The following is an 18,456-nucleotide window of genomic DNA, read 5'->3' as shown; positions in this document are numbered from 1 at the left end:
GGGCAGGCGAGTTAACCAGGCTGAAGAGGTGGGCACAATGTTTTCAGCTTCAAGAAGAATAAGGAAGTGCTCCTTACAGATATAAATGGGAGTCTGTTCTAATCCAATATGATGTACCAGATGTAAACTTTATATGTTCATCTAACTGTACACAGTGCCCAGACTACATCTATGTATTGCCATTCAGACCTTTTTTTTTTATCTGGAGGTGGTATTTAAAGGGACTCCGAGCTCAGACTAAAAATAAAATTTGAACTTACCCGGGGCTTTCTCCATCCCAGCCCTGGTCGGGACGTCCCACACCGGCCTCCTGGCTCTTCTCCCGGCGGCTGTCCACATAGCGCGTACAGGCCGGTCCCCCGGGCGACACTGGCGAGTGCCGGGCCTTCTCCTTCCTTATACGTCACGAATGACGTCACACGCCGGCCGCCGCGCGTCATGACGGCGGCCGGCTGACAGCATGGCGCATGTGCGATTAAACCGCGCATGCGCCGTGCTGTCACGCCAGCCGCCGTCATGACGCGCGGCGGCCGGCGTGTGACGTCATTCGTGACGTATAAGGAAGGAGAAGGCCCGACACTAGCCAGTGTCGCCCGGGGGACCGGCCTGTATGCGCTATGCGGACAGCCGCCGGGAGAAGAGCCAGGAGGCCGGCGTGGGACGTCCCGACCAGGGCTGGGATGGAGAAAGCCCCGGGTAAGTTCAAATTTTATTTTTAGTCTGAGCTCGGAGTCACTTTAAAGCGGACCCAAACCAAACATTTTTTTAATTCAAAAAATTTAGTTGCACCCCTCTGACACATACAAAGATAAATAAACACTCCTTCAAGCCTATGAGCATTTCAGCGCATGCTTTTCATCCTTCTCTTTTCATAACAAGGGTTATACAGGTGGCAGCCATTAGCAATTCCTCCTTTGCCGGACACCATCTACTCCACCAGTTTGGCGGATTCTGTCCCGGCAATATGAAAGGAAGGGAGGGGTTCCTCCAATACATGTAAAATATGTTATATTTGTCATCATGCAGCTGAAAAAAGGCTGCTATCTATTATTATAATTTAGAAAATAGATTTTATTTCTGAAATCTTGTATTTTTAGTTTGGGTCCACTTTAAGTAAATATAGGTTAGATCAGAAGATTTAGGATACAACCAGGGCCGGCCCGCTCATGAGGCGGGGTGAAACATTTGCCTCAGGCAGCAAACTTTAAAGGGCGGCACCCGCCCGGGGGGGGGGGGGGGCGGCCGCCGAGCCGGAGGGGTAGCGGGCAGGTCGGGGGTATTGTGCCTAGCGGTGGGGAGGGGGGTCGGACCCCCCCTCCCTCGCCTGGGTCCCCCGATCTGCGCTCCCCTCCAGCCTGTAATTAGTAAGCTGCTGCCAGATCGTAAGAGGCACGGGCGGGGAGGACTCACCTTTTCCGCGTTCCAGCGAGCGCTCCACTGACGTCACTTCCTGCATCGCCACCCACTGTATTGTAAGTGGACGGCGATGCAGGAAGTGACATCAATGGAGCGCACGATGGAACGCGGAAAAGGTGAGTCCTCCCGCGCCCGTGCCTCTTATGATCTGACAGCAGCTTACTAATTACAGGCTGGAGGGGAGCGCAGATCGGGGGACCCAGGCGAGGGAGGGGGGGTCCGACCCCCCTCCCCACCGCTAGGCACAATACCCCCGACCTGCCCGCTACCCCTCCGGGGGGGGGGCGGCGGCGGCAGCTCTGCCACATTTGCCTCAGGCGGCAAAAAGTGACGGGCCGGCCCTGGATACAACTGCATTATCAATTGCCTTTATTGTGTGCAAGGGCATGCCCCCTCCCCTATTGCTTCATGCAACTGCTATTTTTATATTTCAGGACATTTTGGACTACATTGCCTGGGAACCCAACTTCTGGGGACATATTAGTGTGGTCATAATAATTCCCCACCCATAGCAAGTTTTGCCATCCTCCAAAAATAATGCTCTTTTTTTTTTTTCCTAATAGAGTCAAGAGACTTGCTGTGAATAGGCCACTCTGGGATTGCAGACGATTCCCCCTGTTAAAGTTGTCTACCTTCCTTGCCTTTGCGTGGTTTATGCATAGCAAAGGGGGCGCTCTTGTGGAACAGTATAATCCACTCCATTGCATTTCATTCTGCATTGTTAGCTAAGAGGAAGTAGGGTAGCCCCTATGGAGATACTTAGGATGAGAGGCTTTTAAAAAAATGAGTTTCCTGCTGCAATATTAAGTCAGGTCTGTGCTTTTTATAAAACCTTGAAAGCTTTAGCTCTTCTATAAGGGCTGTTAAGCTGTATCTGTTGTGTGTTGGTCTGTGTTTAGAGCTTAATGGTGCTAAGCCCAGTTCTTAATATTGTAGACCACTCTATTCTTTGCAACTTCAACATTCTTGGTGACCCATAGGCTGATGTAACTTGCTAGTTGTTGCAGCAATTGCATAAGGTGGTAGCAGCAGGTAAACTTACATTGTAATAAAATGTGCAGCAACTTCAGATAAGTGAAATCCCTTTTTGGTTAATTGGGTCAAAAGACTCACAGAATGGAGGACACCATAAGGCGCTTTCCAAAAATACTAAAAAAAATCCAGGTTCAGGTGATGCTCACATATTCAAAACTATTTTTTTTCTGACTATATCAGAGTCTAGCCACAGTTTATGAAGGCCCAACCATATTGATAGGTTTCATCACCACACTCTTAGTGTTGGGCATAAAGTCTCACCATGTTTGCCAATCAGAATTTGTCAATGAAATTTAAATATTACATAGATAAATAAAGAAACAAAAAGGAGAAGGAGGCCAAAGGGAGAAGGGTAAGAGAAGGAGAAAGTACCATGTCCTCTGGCGTACAAGACCGCCCCCAACCTCCAGAATCCTCTAAAAAGTTGGCAACACCAACACATGATGCCCGTACATGACATATTGAAGTCTGTGTGACGCCGATACACTAATGCGACATGCCAATGTACAAACCCAGAGTGCAGGAACTCGTCAGTCGCCGCATGCGTTGGGGAGGAGCTCACCACCCAGGCCGCAAGGTCTGCAACGCCTAGGGCACGGAAGAAGGATATCGCGCCACACACACAAAACACAAAGAGAAGAAAAAGCATCTCACAACACACCAGTGGGAGTAAATTTATAAATATATAATCCCTAATTTATGTAGAAAAAAAAGATAAATTAAAATTCACATAAAACATCACACTATACACCAAGAGACATAATTAAAATTTGATTGGGGTTGACTGCATAGTTACAAAGAGTCAAAAAATGTGGTGGTGAGGGACCAAAAATAAATTATACAATATATAAATATAGGGGCATCTATAATAAGATGCAGGTACCAAAGAAGTGCCACTAAATATCGTTAGACCATCTAAAAAATAAATAAATAAATATATATATATATATATATATATATATATATATATATATATATATATATATATATATATATATATATATGAAGCATAGAAACATTAAGTCCAATATGAGTGACACATCTAATCAGCAACCAATCAATCATCGAGTATCAAAAAAACACAGAACACAGGTGAAGGTGGACTACTAGGCACAATAAGCTGAAAAGGTGCTGACCGCCCCTGCAAATATCTAAAGCCAGGTAAGGCATGAACAAAGCAATAGCGCGAGTCGCGAGAGGAAGAAAATGACAGCGCAAAAGAGACCTTCTTACCCCAAGCCCCTCACCACCGCAGCCAGCCCGACTGTGTGAGCGTCTGACACGTGTTTCGGGAGCACGCTCGCTTCCTCAGAGGTCTCTCAAAATTATTCAAAAATCTTAAGTCAGATACTTAGCTATCTATGAATTCTTAAGAATGGTAAAACTCTTGCAGCTCTTGATTTAAAAAAAAAAACCTGTACTAAAAAAAGTGTCCCAATGAGGCTCCCCATCCGCTGTAGTTGCGGGGAAACCAGCACTGGCTCCTCCAAAACTTCCCCAGACAAGCTTGGCAAGCAATGATATATTTACCTCTCCGCGATACTGCACAAGCTCACTAGCAGCTCTTTGGGTAAGGGCGAAATAGCCAATCCGCTGTACTGCGCAGGCAGATTGGGTTCCTCCCGAATGGAGAGCCACTAGTGCACCTCCACAGGATTATGGTAGGTAAATATTTACCTTGCCGTGGTTCAAGGAGCTGCAGAGCTGGATTGTCGGGACACCGGAGGACGGGGGAAGCCTCATTAGGATCCAGGTGCTTCCCCCTCCCGAGGTAAGTATTTCCCAGAGTTTTTTTTTGTTTTTTTCTCTCTCTTGAGATTATGTCCTTAGTTGCTTTTACGTTACCATGTTGAGCGAATCCTGCTAGAAAGCTTTGTACGGTGTACCTATTTTTTAGTACATTCACTGCGTAAGAAATAGCAATAAAAAGTAAAAACAAAAGTGAGTGACCTACACTCCATCTTTAATTTCATTCCCCATATTCCTCGCTAGAAGCTTCCGGAGATTTGATTTGCTGTTCGCCCTCATACTCCAAGGTAATGCAGAAAATGTACACATTTGTAATTAACATGTCAATTCAATTGGAATTTAAAATGTGTAATGCAGCATATGGATTTTAAATCAACTCTTTTACATAAATATGTATAGCTCTGTAATATCTGAAAGAGAAGAAGGAAAAAGAAAATAAGCACATTATGCATTTTTTTCCCCACAAAGTGTTTATTTGATGTAAATATTAACAGGTGCCATTTCATTAATATATGCACAAAATAATCTGGGATGACCTTTCTGAATAATTGAACACTAATTTTGCCGCTGTATGCCATTCCCTGCAATCTGCAGACAGCCTCGAGAAGGGAAGCTCACCACGGGATTCTATAAGGTATCATTTACAACTTTATCAGGCATATTTACAGTAAGACATAAAGGCGAGAGCGCAAGATAGAGAGAGAGGAGAGAGAGAGAGTAAGAGAGAGGGAGGGAGAGAGAGAAAGAGAGAAAGAGAGAGCGAGAGAGAGAAAGAATGCGAGAGAGAAAGAAAGAGAGAGAGAGAGAGAGAGAGAGAGAGAGAGAGAGAGAGAGAAAGTGAGATAGAGAGAAAGTGAGATAGAGAGAAAGAGAGAGAGAGAAAGAAAGAAAGAAAGAAAGAAAGAAAGAAAGAAAGAAAGAAAGAAAGAAAGAAAGAAAACGAGAGAGTATGAGAGAGAGGACTAGCAGATTCTGCAGAACAGAAGCTGTTGCTGGATTATTTTCTCTTCTGCTACTGATGATAATTATGGCTTTTACTGTCAAAGACCAAGTAAAGCTAATTTAATTTATTAGTAGCTGTTTAATTATCAAGTCTCCTCTGGTATTGCAAAAAATGGACTGACTCATAAGATAATTTGGTGCAAAGACTATAAAGACAAACTCCAAGATACAGTAATTGTTGCCTAGATCTTTGTAGTCATTGAAAAATGTATTTAAAATCCCAAACTATGTATATAGCAAGGTGCTCATCCTTGTTAATTTAGCTAATGCAAGTCACAAAATAGGAGTTTAAATGGAGACATGGAGTTTGTTTATAAAATGCATCACATTTATTGTTTCACAAATTCTTCTGGATTCATTCAACATGAGAAATAGCATGTGGTTCCATGAACTCTGCATATGCTATTTTTGTTGTATGAATAAAGAAGAGTTTGTAAAACAATAAATGTAGCAGAAGTGTGATGTCTTACATGATTTGAGTCTGATTAACGGCTCATTCACATGTCCAACTTAATGCACAACCAACCGCACAACATGACCAACCACACACAAGTTGTTTAGCTGACAAGTACGTACACACACGCCCTAGCTGACAAGTACATACACACACGCCAACCAATTAAATAACCAACTCACTTAAAGGGGCACTACAGCGAAAAACTGTAAAATTTAAAATATGTGCAAACATATACAAATAAGAAGTACATTTTTTCCAGAGTAAAATGAACCAAAACTTACTTTTCTCTTATGTTGCTGTCACTTACAGTAGTTAGTAGAAATCTGACAGAAGTGACAGGTTTTGGACTAGTCCATCTCTTCATAGGGGATTCTCAGCAAGGCTTTTATTTTTTTTCTAAAGATATTCCCAAAAAAGGATTTAAACAATGATGCTGGCCAGCTTCCCTGCTCCCTACACAGTTTTTTGGCAGCTGGACAGAGCAACTACCATTCACTAAGTGTTTTTGAAAATAAATATATCCCTGAGAATCCCCTATAAAGAGATGGACTAGTCCAAAACCTGTCACTTCTGTCAGATTTCTACTACCTACTGTAATTGACAGCAACATAGGAGAAAAGTCATTTATGGCTCATTTTACTCTGGAAAAAAATGTACTTCGTATTTGTATATGTTTGCACATATTTTAAAATGCCCCTTTCAATACTATGCATGCAAGCTAAATTGCAAACTGCACAATATGTCCGCATTGAAAAACAATAAAGTTGTTCAAAAGACGTGTACACACATTCCAACCTGCCGGATAGTTGGTCAGATTGATAAACCACTTGGATCTGGCAAAAAACAACCTGTTATCGGTTGGTCATCTGATTCTTTGTCAGCTGTACATACATCCAACTTATCTTCCACCAGGCAAGTTTGGAAGATAGTTGGACATATTGTTGTTAGGTTTGTATGAGCCTTAAGGCTTCATAGCTGAAAGCTTACTATTATTCTTTTAAGTTAGCCAATAAATGGTATCATTCTGTTTCAAAACTTTTTGCTAAAACAATTAATGTGATGCATTTTATAAACTAACTGTCAGCTCTATTTAAACCTCTATTTTGGTATTTTCCAATTAAGAAACTTAACCAAAAGATTCCAACAAGCATTCAAACAGTTAATCATGGCACACCACTGGACCATTTAATTATGGTACCACCATAGTGCCTATGTGACTATGGTCTATGCCTGTGCTAACTCAATAATTATGGTGCAGGCTAAAATATATCTTCTGCCACACTTGCACACGCTAAAATATCTCTTCTGCCACTTTCCCGCCAATTAAATATCCCTCCTCTCCACTCTAACAACTTTTTTCAACGCTTTATCTCATTGCTCCTCTCCGCTGCCAATTACTGCATTTTGTGGACCATAAGATGCACTTTTTCTCCCCCAAAAAGTGGGCTGAAAAAGTCAATGTGTCTTATGGTCTGAACAAGACCATTTGGACTGGCACCAGATCACTACGCTCCCCTACTAAAGCTCCTGTCACTCTCACCTGATCTAGTGCCCTCACAGCTTGACGCTAGCACTCAGGTCACGCAGTGAGAGGAGGATCACCTCCACAATAAGTTAGGCTTTTCTCCCAACGAAGCAAAGATAAGGACTCTGCATTCCTTTGGAGTGAGCTTGACTGGGTGGAAGTTGGAGAGAGCCGGGCAATGCATGGAAGAGGATGAGGGCATCTAGAGTCTGCACTGCATGACCCTGTCGGATTTCACCCATAGTCAGTGAGATGACTCAGCATTCCATTTGTCAAGGAGCCATGAGCTTAACTGAAAGATAAGGAGGGCATCCAGAGTCTGCACATATTGTCACCCCAGCCAAGATGAGGAATGGTCACAGCATGGGGAGGACTGTCACTCTGCATTCCAGGAGAGAGAGTCTGGCCTGACTGAGAGGGGGTGCCGTGGGGAAAGTGGGCATGGCTAGAGGGTAAGGAATGATTCTGCAGGTCACATGTAAAATCTCTGGGTGGCTTCCTTACCCACAGAGAACTGGCAGCAGCTGTTACGTTGCTGTAACACTTATCAAATAGGTACAGTATGTCAGCCATCTACTATATTACAAAATAAAAAGATGACATGTGTCCATAAACATAGCAATGACTATATGAATGTTTAAGCAATTAGCAGTTTCAAAGGAATTATCTCAGTTGAGTGCACTGCTTTTGAATTGAGTCAGCAGAACTCATTGTGTTGTAAATTATTGGAATGCTTTGATGTCTCTCTGTTAGCAGAGGATAATATAGAAACGGAAAGAAGATATCCTTTGTTATTGTCTCACACTGGCCCCTAGTGACAAGTGGCCATAAATACACATTGCAGCTCTACTAATTACTGCAGTAGCAAGGAAATGCAAAAATAATTCAATAAATAAATAATAAATAAATAAAAAAGTGAGAAAATAAAATGGTCTGGAGCACTTGCAAGCCTCTAAATAAATTGGCTACTAAAGGGTCAATGGCAGGGTTCTCAAAGTTGGCACACTTGCTCACTGGGTGACTGAGATGAATATTCAGGAAAATATTTGGAGCCTACAGCAGCCAGCAACAGCAGCAGCCAGCACTCCCCAGCAACACATGTGCACAACCGCTACCCATGCACATGGCTACACGAATGGCCACAACCGTTGCCCAAAGTCCGCTTCGTGCTAGATGTGAAGTGAAATGAATCGTCAGAGGAACTTTGGATAGCTCCGCAGAAAAATGTGTCAAAAAAGTTATATATATATATATATATATATATATATATATATATATATATATATATATATATGTTTTATTTTTTTTTTTTTTTATTGTATTGCTTTCTTAGAAAGGAAGGTTTCTGCAAGCAATCACTTCTATTTGTTCAAAGCTGTAATCCATAATACAGAATTTAATTCATTGTCTCTGCCCTTGCAACTCTATAGCTTTCAATTTTGCGGCATAACTAAATCTATTTTGCAGGCAGCTGTTTCATGCTGTTTCAGCCTTCATCAGAGTATAGTTTATTTTTAAAGTCTGTGACTGCAGTACATCATTTGCCCTGTAGATTAAGATGGCACTGTTGCTATTAGTCTCTAACGATACCCATTTAAAACAATGCAGCTGCAAATCCTCAACAGAAAACTATGTGTATGAATAAATATTTCTAGTTTAAGTGAGCAAAAAACTGAGATATTTCATTCATTTTTTAACCAAAGAATCCCACCGGTATGCAGCTTATAACCTCTGAAAAATAAACAAGCAAACAAAAAAAGCAAGATTGTATTGTTAAAAAATCCAATTTTATTTCTTCATCAGTAAACTGTTTTTCTAAAACGACCTAGTGTCAATATTCTTTATCCAATTATGATCACAAAAGCGACTCAATGTTATTTACTTCTGCTGAATACAGCAAGTACACCTATTCAGTTTTACAATGTCACGGAACGCCCAGCCAAAGTTGCTGCACAAGGCTTTTTTTAAATCCAAAAGGGGTCAAAGAGAGAACTATACACTTAAAGATATTCATAGTTTTCCACCTAGATGGTTTATACAGATTATTGGTCAAAGAGCAGGCACCTTGCTAAGCGACTGCTCAGTATTGTTCACTGTCCTGCTAGAAGAAAAATTGCTTTCCCAAGTATGATAGGTTGTATATTGTACAGCACTGGCATGAAAAAAGGGCCTTTCTACATATATTTTTATTCTCAGTATCCAGGTGAACATAGTCTGTTTCAAGGTATAATTATGCATGACCTTGATTTCACACAATAAATTGAATAGTCCACGTTGTTAAATGGAGTAAGCCTATACATTTCTATTGCAGTACATTAGAGAAGGTGTTTGGCTTTTATTGTTGATCTAAAATGGCAACATGAAAAAAAAAAGAAACAGAAAACTGTATATGTCATACATTATAATACATCTAGCTAAAAGATTTGTTCTTTGTGTAATGCAACTTACTGTATGTTGTTGTTGGCCGTAAATTATTTTAAGAGTTCAGTAGGAGATTGGAAATGGACTCAAGCCAAATATGGGAATGTTGAATCAAGAGAATAAGTGATTTTTAGGTAATTCAACCAAATTATCTGTCATTCAATAAGGGTTGCTATGGTAGCTTGCTTGAAGTTTCTTCCTGCAACCTGCCCACACAACGTCCTGGAAGAAATATTATGGCAGAATAGTAACGCCACAAGAACACCGCCCGTTAATCCATTCACACCACATGTGTAAACAGGTTAACGTGGTTAGTGCCAAAACCGAACCTCTCCACCTACTGCCTAACCCTAATTCCCCCCGTAAATGCTATTTTTGCAAAAATGTAAATTTACATATGAAAATAACTTTGGTGAAAACTTAAAGGGGAACTGAAGAGAGAGGTATATGGAGGCTGTCATGTTTATTTCCTTTTAATCAATACCAGTTGCCTGGCAGCCCTGCTGGTCTATTTCTCTGCAGTAGTATCTGATTAAAACCAGAAACAAGCATGCAGCTAGTCTTGTCAGATCAGACTTATAAGTCTGAACCACTGAAACACCTGATCTGCTGCATGCTTGTTCAGGGGCTATGGCTAATAGTATTAGAGGCAGATGATCAGCAGGGCTTCCAGGCAACTGGTATTGTCTAAAAGGAAATACACATGACAGCCTCCATATACCTCTCTCTTCAGTTCCCCTTTAAAGAGAAACTCCAACCAAGAATTGAACTTTAAACCAATCAGTAGCTGATTACCCCTTTTACATGAGCAATCTATTCCTTTTCACAAACAGACCATCAGGGGGTGCTGTATGGCTGATATTGTGGTGAAACCCCTCCCACAAGAAACTCTGAGGACCGTGGTACTCCTGGCAGTTTCCTGTCTGTGAACCTTGCTGCATTGTGGGAAATAGCTGTGTACAGCTGTTTCCAACTGCCAAAAAAACATGCAGCAGCTACATCACCTGCCAACAGTAAAAATGTCACCATGTAATAAATGTCAGAATGTAAATCAGGGATTTAAAAGATTTTACAAAGGGCAAACACTGACTAAATCATTTATACATAATTATTGTAAAAATGAAGCACTTCTTTTTATTACATTATTTTCACTAGAGTTCCTCTTTAAGCTCATTCAGACCTGCCTCCACTTAACTGCCCTGTTTCAGCTGCTGTTGATTTTTCACTTTCAAAGCACTGGTGTAGCAGTTGACCATGGTTTGGTAAGGAGAAAACAGCTGTGTAACTACCAGAAACCAAGGTCTTGTACTTCATCATCTAGCATTTCCTCTCTTGCTTCCTGTCATCAGATTTGGTGACACATTAATTAGTCTTGCATGGCATATAGTAAATGCAGGTTATGTCTTAAGCTAAGTACACACATGCGAGAACTGTCACCCATCGGGGATCGGGAAACAATCCCTTAGGCGACAATTCAGGGAAAGATGCTATATAGACACATCCCCGGCCTTGAGGGGTTCTGTTGCTATAGAAGGGGGCAGAGGGACAATGATCAGCAGATGATGGTGGGGTAGCTTCAATCAGTTAGCAGGGGTTGAAAATAGTAAATAGTATGGAGAACGGTAATGCTCGGGCATCAGGGGTATTGGGGATCCGACATGATGGAACCTTAACGACCCCTGATGCTTGAGCAATATCGATCGGCAGCCGCTGTTCACACACAATGATCGTTGGCTAAAATGGTCATTATCAGCCATTTCAGCCCACAGTTATCTCATGTGGGTATGTAGCTTTAGACCTCTCCTTCTGGTTGGTCTTTTTTGAAAGAAATATACTGAGTAAAATATAACCTCTATCTCTCCCCCTCTACCCAATTCTCACGCCCACTCGTCCCTGTATAACTCGATAAACTAAAACTATACAAACATTTTTTGGAGGGGACAGTTGTAGCACAGAATTGTAGTGCAAATGTAGTACAATAAGCTGCATTTATGGCACAAAGCAATGATGATGGACAGTGATGTGTAGCCTACAAGCAGTTCTGCTCAATGTCTGGTGAAAGTTTGGCATATATACTGTACATTTATATAATATTGTAGTGCAACAAGCCCTAATAACATCACACAGCCAATGACAGTTGAAATAGTTATGGCTATAATGTACAGGTTAGCAGCAGTGCCGCTCAATCCTTGGTGTAATGTGCTGCATTTGCAAATAATCAATATAGCTCTACAATGAAGTACTACAGTAATGTTGATAGTTTTTGACTGACAGAACCTGCTGCCTGCATTATGTTCTAATATGCTGCAAGTACAATTACAATAAACATACCGCAGCAGTATAAAACAATTCTCCCACCCCAAAAAAGTCTTAGCTAAGTAATTATTTTCTGAGCAACATTAATCTGACTAGCTAGTTGCAATGACAACTATATAATGGATGCTGGAGGATACATGCCAGGCCTTTGAAAGGAACCAGGTGATCAAGGTACCAGTGAGACACCTACCACTGCTAATATGATTTTTGCTTGTCCACAATTGCTGACTGGTGGACCAGGGCAATAGTCTGCTAAATTTCCACTGAATAACACAGTTGCTCAACTTGGTTGGATCCCAGCCAAATGATCACCAGTATTTGGGTTCAATTTGACTTTATCTGAAATCTAAAAAGCAACACCACTGACAAGTCCCTGAACTCAGATGACAACCTTTTTATTTAGTAACAATGGGGGGTGCTGATGCCATGTAACTCATGTACCAGACAATTTTCAGTGTAGAGGACATCCTGGATTTTGTTTACTCACAATGCTTTGGTCATACAGCTAAACATTGATCTCATATATAATCTTTAGATTGCTTCACAAAGAAAGACAGAGTGTCCTTTTCTTTTTATGACTTTCCTGTTAATGGAGCTATGTATGCATTGCAACTTGCATGTTAATGTTGGCCATCATTTAAGGATGAACTGTGGGCAGCAATCCAAACACAAATAGCTAAAGATGACTACATCGATAGTTTAAAAATTAAAAGGTATCATTATCCTAGTACGCAATTTTAAAATCCATTTAAAGTTTGGGTCAAGTGATGTAAGCGCTGCAGAGAATTCCCAGCTGTGAGTGGGCACTCAGGCAGAGCTAAAAAGATGTGTGGGAAGGGAGAAATATTTTTGTCACCAGTTAAAAAGTTATGCCACATCATTATGACCAGATGACATAATCCTCCTCTCTCCAGAACCCACAGAGGCATACTGTTAGTTTTAAGTGATGACCCAACATCACAATTGTGCATTCAGGAACACGTTTACGAATGTTACTGCTAAAATTTGTGAACCAATTATTTGCAGCAAGACCCATTGACTTTAATGGCAGGCTGTCTCCCTACCCTCTCAATAGTGATGTCATGAACATCAAATTTTTGGCTCATGAACGCGAATCTTGTGCAAACGTTTGCGTATGGACAAATCGCGTGAACCGTTATAGACTTCAATGGTCAGGCGACTTCTAACACCTATAGGGGCTAGTGATGATCATTATCAGCTAATTACGATTACGCAAATTTTCATGTAAAATTTCGCAATTTTGCCTATATGTAATTGCGATTTGTACATTTAATTGATATCGTATAGTCATTTGTATTTTCGCAAAAAAATGTAGTGTAATTTTCACGTAATTCTGTGCTGACTTTGGCAATGAATAGCAAAGCTCCAATACGTGTTATTGACACCAAAATTGCTACATATGTTACGGAGAATAGTGGGTGAATTTTCCAAAAGACAGTGCAGTTTTTGAGAAAATCGATTTTAAAAATGCAAAGAAAAAATGGTTTTTAATTTCTGAAAAACTATAGTCTAACCACTTAATGACTGCAGTCTTAAAACCCCTTAAAGGGAACCTTAACTGGTGGGGAAAAAAAATTCACTTACCTGGGGGCTTTCCCGAGCCTCCTGCAGCCGTCCTGTGCCCGTGCCGGTCCTTCGGTGCCCTATGGTCTCCCTCCGCGGCTAAGTTTCGTTTTCGGACGACTGCCAGTCGTCCTCGGGCAAAGTGTACTCTTCTTCCGCATTCCCCGTCGTAAAGAGCCATAAAGCGCGGCCGCATGACGAACCAGACACTTTTTTTTCCATTCAGACCACTGCAGCTTTAATGGTTTATTGCTTGGTCATGCAACCTACTATCTAAATGAATTTTACCTCCTTTTCTTGTCACTAATACAGCTTTCTTTTGGTGCTATTTGGTTGCTGATGTGATTTTTCATTTTTATTATATGCATCAAAAAAGACATACATTTTGTCCAAAAAATTATTTTTATAACTTTCTGTGCTGACATTTTTCAAATAAAGTAAAATGCCTCAAAATGACTTTTGAAATCCTAAAGTTACTCAAAGGACTCTGGGCCCCTTAGCGCACCTAGGCCGCAAAAAAGTGTCACACATGTGGTATCACCGTACACCGTACTCGGGAGAAATAGTATAATGTGTTTTGGGGTGTATTTTTACACATACCCATGCTGGGTGGGAGAAATATCTCTGTAAATGACACTTTTTTTGATTTTTTTACACACAATTGTCCATTTACAGAGATATTTCTCCCACCAGGCATGGACATGTGTAAAAATACACCGCAAAACACATTATACTACTTCTCCTGGCGATACCACATTTGTGACACTTTTTTGCAGCCTAGGTGCGCTAAGGGGCCCAAAGTCCTATGAGCACCTTTAGGCTTTACAGGGGTGCTTACAATTTAGCACCCCCCAAAATGCCATGACAGTGGCACCCCACAAATGACTCCATTTTAGAAAGTAGACACCCCAAAGTATTCAGAGAGGGGCATGGTGAGTCCGTGGCAGATTTAATTTTTTTGCAGCCTAGGTGCGATAAGGGGCCCAAAGTCCTATGAGTACCTTTAGGATTTCACAGGTCATTTTGAGGCATTTGGTTTCCAGACTACTCCTCACAGTATAGGGCCCCTAAAATGCCAGGGCAGTTTAGGAACCACACAAGTGACCCCATTTTAGAAAGAAGACACCCCAAGGTATTCTGTTAGCAGTATGGTGAGTTCATAGAAGATTTTATTTTTTTATCACAAGTTAGCGGAAATTGATTTTTATTGTTTTTTTTTTTTCACAAAGTGTCATTTTCCACTAACTCATACACCTAACGGAATACCTTGGGGTGTCTTCTTTCTAAAATGGTAGCAGGATAACAGAGGCGCCAGGTAGAGTAAAATTAATTAAAATCGTTAAAAAGGGCGAAGTGGGTGGACTCACCTCCCTTCTAGAAGAAATGGCTGGACAACGGGCAAGTTAATTGCAGTTTAAAGTAACATTTAATAATAACTCCAAAAGTGCAACGCGTTTCACGGGTAACAGTTCCGCTTCTTCAGGCAAATGATTTTTGGAGGGTACACTGTCTGGTCAAGAGCTGGGTATAGCTACAGAGGCGCTATACCCAGCTCTTGACCAGACAGTGTACCCTCCAAAAATCATTTGCCTGAAGAAGCGGGGCTGTTACCCGTGAAACGCGTTGCACTCTTGGAGTTATTATTAAATGTTACTTTAAACTGCAAGTAACTTGCCCGTTGTCCGGCCATTTCTTCTAGAAGGGAGGTGAGTCCACCCACTTCGCCCTTTTTAACGATGTTAATTAATCTTACTCTACCTGGCGCCTCTGTTATCCTGCTACAAAATAATTTAAGCCACCCTTGGTGGAGGGGTGTATCCCCACTTTTTCCTATCTACAGAGAGTGACTTCTTAGACCTGAGCGGGGTCAGGTTATAATTCTCCCCGCCTACTCGCCCAGTGGTTGCCTTGGTGGCGACCTACCTTTTGTGAGTATAATCACCTTCTTTATCACCAGATACAATTACATAAACTCGGTTTTCCTCTCTTCACCTTCTTTCTAAAATGGGGTCACTTGTGGGGTTCCTATACTGCCATGGAATTTTAGGGGCCCAAAACTGTGAGGAGTAGTCTGGAAACCAAATGCCTCAAAATGACTGTTCAGGGGTATAAGCATCTGCAAATTTTGATGACAGGTGGTCTATGAGGGGCCAAATTTTGTGGAATTGGTCATAAGCAGGGTGGCCTCTTAGATGACAGGTTGTATTGGCACTGAAGTGCAGGAAGCGCAGGATGTTCTCAAATCGTGACCTGGACATGGCAAAAGAGAACACGGGCATGTGATGTATTGGGTGCGTAGGCCAATAAGTCCGCAATACATTCTTCTTGACTAGATGCATGTTACGGAGAAGAACCCAAAAATGTTACGTTCGGAAACTTGGTGTGGTTTCCACCGAAAAGGCTGAGCATGGTAGCTTCTTATGTTGGCGGTTGCGTATTGTGTGGCATAACGGTTGGTCTCAGCCACAATTAAGTAGTAGAGACAAGCAGTGGCGTAGCTAAGGAGCTGTGGGCCCTGGTGCAAGTTTTACAATGGGGCCCCCCAAGCACTCTATACATAACAATTGATATGGCGAACCAAACCCTGCCAATGGCAACTACAGTGTCAGGGGTGCATGAAGGAGATGGGGAACAGCTTGTTAATGATTACTGCTATCCATAGCATCTATAGAAGTGATTATTACCAGCACAGGACCAATAGAGAGCTAATACTGTAGTTTAGGGAGGGCCCTTTGGGGCCCCTCTGGCCCAAGGGCCCCGATGCATTCGCTACCGCTGCACCCCCTATTGCTACACCCCCTGGAGACAAGCAGTGATCAGAAAAAAAATTCTGCCACTGTGGTGGGCGGGTGAGGGTTTGGCCAGGTGAACAGAAGCCCTCAGGGGGCAGATTAGGGCCTGATGGGATTGATGGGTGTCTCAGGGGGTGATTAGAAGGGAGAATAGATGCAATCAATGCACTGGGGAGGTGATCGGAAGGGGGTCTGAGGGGAATCTGAGGGTTTGGCCAAATGATCAGAAGCCAACATGGGGCAAATTAAGGCCTGATCTGATGGGTAGGTGTGCTGGGGGTGACAGGTGGTAACAGGAGGTGATTGATGGGTGTCTCAGGGTGTGATTCGAGGGGGGAATAGATGCAAGCAATGCACTGGGGAGGTGGTCAGGGGGGGGGGTCTGAGGGCGATCTGAGGGTGTGGGCGGGTAATTGGGTGCCCGCAAGGGGCAGATTAGGGTCTGATCTGATGGGTAGCAGTGACAGATGGTGACAGGGGTTGATTTATTGATGGGTGATTAGTGGGTGATTAGAGGGGAGAACAGATGTAAATAATGCACTGGGGAGGTGATCGGGGGGGGTCTGAGGGCGATCTGAGAGGGCGGGCGGGTATTTGGGTGCCTGCAAGGGGCAGATTAGGGTCTGATCTGATGGGTAGCAGTGACAGATGGTGACAGGGGGTGACAGGGTGATTGATAGGTGATCAGGGGGTGATTAGAGGGGAGAATAGATGCAAGCAATGCACTAGTGAGGTGATCGGGGGGGGGTCTGAGGGCGATCTGAGGGTGTGGGCAGGCGTTTGGGTGCCCGCAAGGGGCAGATGAGGGTCTGATCTGATGGGTATGATGGTTAGCAGTGACAGGTGGTGACAGGGGGTGATTGATGGGTGATCAGTGGGTGATTAGAGGGGAGAATAGATGTAAACAATGCACTTTGGAGGTGATCTGAGGGTGGGTCTGCGGTCGATCTGAGGGTGTGGGCAGGTGATCAGGTGCCCACAAGGGGCAGGTTAGGGTCTGATCTGATGGGTGGCAGTGACAGGTGGTGACAGGGGATGATTGATGGGTGATTGACAGGTGATTGATAGAGATGGACCGAACCTCCAATTTTTAATTCGCGAACCGGGTTTGTGAACCTCCCACGAAAGTTCGGTTCACGCGAACTTTCGCAAACCGCCATACACTTTAATGGGGAGGCGAACTTGGAAAACTAGAAAAATGTATGCTGGCCACAAAAGTGATGGTAAAGAGGTTTCAAGGGGTTTAACACCTGGAGGGGGGCATGGTGGAGTGGGATAGATGTCAAAAGTCCCGGGGAAAAATCTGGATTTGACGCAAAGCAGCGTTTTAAGGGCCAAAATCACATTGAATGCTAAATTGCAGGCCTAAAGTGCTTTAAAACATCTTGCATGTGTATGCATCAATCAGGGAGTGTAATTAGAGTACTGCTTCACACTGACACACCAAACTCACTGTGTAACACACCACAAACAGCTGTTTGTGTAGTGAAGGCCGTGCTGGACTGGTGCGTACTATGGCCAGAGTGCAGGCCATGGTGGTTTTCAAGCCCATATGGTCGCCGGGCTGAGGTAGCTCAATGACAGAACAGTGACTGTCCAGCTGATCAAATTTGGTCTGTCCACAATGAAGCAACAACCTTATTATCTTTGGTGTGCCCCCCCCCCCGAGACATTCATATTGCCGGCGGTCATTGCTTCATTGTGATACGCAAGCCCCCTCGCCGCGGCAAGGTAATAATCATGAAGGGGAATTTGCACATGTACATGCCTTTTGTTTTGTTGTTGCAGCCGCAGTGCAGCCAGAAAAATTAGGCAGGCATGTACATGCACCAGAAAAATTATTATAGCGACCGCTGCAGGAAGCGGCCTTAAAAATTCAGGAATCCACCTGGAGTCCTGGACCCTGTAGGTGGTGGCGGAGAAGGCAGTCAAGCGGCCTGCAGGCAGAGGTGCTGTGTGGGAAGCAACTTAGTCTTGGGGCAGGCAGTCACACGGCGTGCAGGCAGAGATGCTGTGTGTGGGGACTGACTTAGTCTTCGGGCAGGCCTGACCGTGCTTTGCAGAGCACGTGGTCAGATGGTCCCTTGACCCAACGCTGTGTCCCAGAGATGACACCATTTGCCTTTCAACATCACGGTACAGTTTGGGTATCGCCTTTT

This window comes from Hyperolius riggenbachi, chromosome 11, assembly GCF_040937935.1.
Source record: "Hyperolius riggenbachi isolate aHypRig1 chromosome 11, aHypRig1.pri, whole genome shotgun sequence".
Classification (NCBI taxonomy): domain Eukaryota; kingdom Metazoa; phylum Chordata; class Amphibia; order Anura; family Hyperoliidae; genus Hyperolius; species Hyperolius riggenbachi.
This window is presented reverse-complemented; position numbering follows the sequence as displayed.